This window comes from Priapulus caudatus, unplaced genomic scaffold (genome assembly GCF_000485595.1).
Source record: "Priapulus caudatus unplaced genomic scaffold, Priapulus_caudatus-5.0.1 Scaffold98, whole genome shotgun sequence".
Lineage (NCBI taxonomy): Eukaryota > Metazoa > Priapulida > Priapulimorpha > Priapulimorphida > Priapulidae > Priapulus > Priapulus caudatus.
Genome location: NW_014577159.1, coordinates 475635 through 477696, shown reverse-complemented (window position 1 = coordinate 477696; position 2062 = coordinate 475635).

Below are 2062 nucleotides of genomic sequence, written 5' to 3'. Positions count from 1 at the left end.
CACACACACACACACACACACACACACACACACACACACACACACACACACACACACACTATGAACACGTCGTATAAAATCGATAGCGCCGATCCTAGCTAGCTACTCCAATGCACGCGTCCCCAATGCACTATATTCGAGGTTTTCACACGATTATTGATTTCAGAGCTCACGAAGCAATAGCCTAAAATCGATCTACCACCACGCAGTCAGACCCGTTACTATATATATATATATATATATAACATATTAGATAATACTAATATAATATAAATATATATGTAGCCCATATGGCCGATTACGGCTCATTTGCTTCACATGTTCTCCGTTAATGTCGTACTAAACGTTTACACGCATTTAGTGGCGGTGCGGTTATTTTATAAGCTATACTACTGCTGTCGTTATGCGTATATGGGAGAGGCGTTACACGCTGACTTCCCGCCGTCTATCGGATGAACATTATATTGGCTGTCTGTTGCTCGGCTGGAACCTCTTACATAGAGAGTCCATACAGAGAAAGCCCATGCATAGAGAGCCCATACAGAGAGAGCCCATATAGAGAGAGCACATATAGAGAGAGCCAATACATATAGAGAGCCTATGCAGAGAGCCGCAGCAGCACGCTAGTATAAGTATAATCTCCATGACGGTTGCTTCTGGCACCGCGTGATGCTGCGCCAGGCAATGCGTTTACCTGGATGGCTTTATGCATTTATAGCTTTGATCTTCGTAAAGAGCGTTGAAATCCCTTGCGGATACTTTCATGCGGTGCGATACAAGATCGCAGGAAACCTTGATATATACTTCGCCAAACTAAATACCATCAATCGTATTTTCCTTTAGTCCCTAATCTTTTTTAACAAACAATCTTCATTCCATTAGCGCACCTAGCACTAACTTAAAGTGATTACGCGATTACGCAAGAGAATTGTGAAAACATCTTAATTTTGGGTTCATGATTGAAATTCACAAGTATGCTCTACTGTAACACACCAATGCCGCTAAAGTCAATAGACGACGTTAGTAAGAGTGTGTGAGTAAGAATGTGTAGTAAGAGTGCCCTGTGTATGTAAAAAGTTTTTTTTATTCAGTAAAAATAATTTCTTGAAATTTATGACAGCTGCTCTTCTCTAATCTCTCTCTTGCTCTAATCAGGATTGACAAACATTTGAATTCGGGTTCTTACAAGAACGACCGCATGCGTGCGTACGTGATATAAACGCAAGACCATCTCTTCAGAATAGACGACGCGAACAACAACAACAACAACACCTGCGTCATATAATTCCATTTCCGAGCCAATTATACAAATTTGCAACATCCGATAATATCCGATGTAAATCGACCTATCTGTAAAACCCTACACGCTGTGGTCGGGTACGGCCATAGAAATAATATAGGTAGACATGGTTCGCTAGAGGCGCTAGTGTCGCTCGCTGGGGTCAATTTTATTGGGCTATCAGCATTCTTGTATCTCTATCTATGGGTACGGTATCTATGTTAGATGCCAGGTGAGCATTATTATCCTGTTAAGCCACGAAATTTCTAAGCAAGACTATCCTAGAACTTTGCCAACGACAGCGTCCATGCATCAGGCGGATAACAGTGCATGCGCTCTCACGGCGGGAGCCTCTACATGTATCTACCATATCAAGAGTAGATAATAGGAAATCTCCTATTATCTACTCTTGACCATATCTATCTCGCGCGCACTCTCTTCTTCATTCTGTTCCCATAATATACATGTACACATACGCCCACACGCGCGCACACACGCGCCTATATGAAGAGCTATACCTTATCCAGAGCTAATTATTTATTATGAGCTCTTGATATTATTATATTATAGGCATTATTAGCTATATATATATATTCATTGCTAACTTAGTGTAGCAATTTCTTAAACAAACCTTTTTTTACAAAATTTGTTTTTGTTTTTTATAAACATTTATAATGGCAACAACAAACCAAGCTAAATCCCCGTGGGGTAGCACAGTCGAGCTGTGCCCCGTAGAGGCTGTCCAGGCCTCTGCTTCATACATGTCCCTATATATATATATAT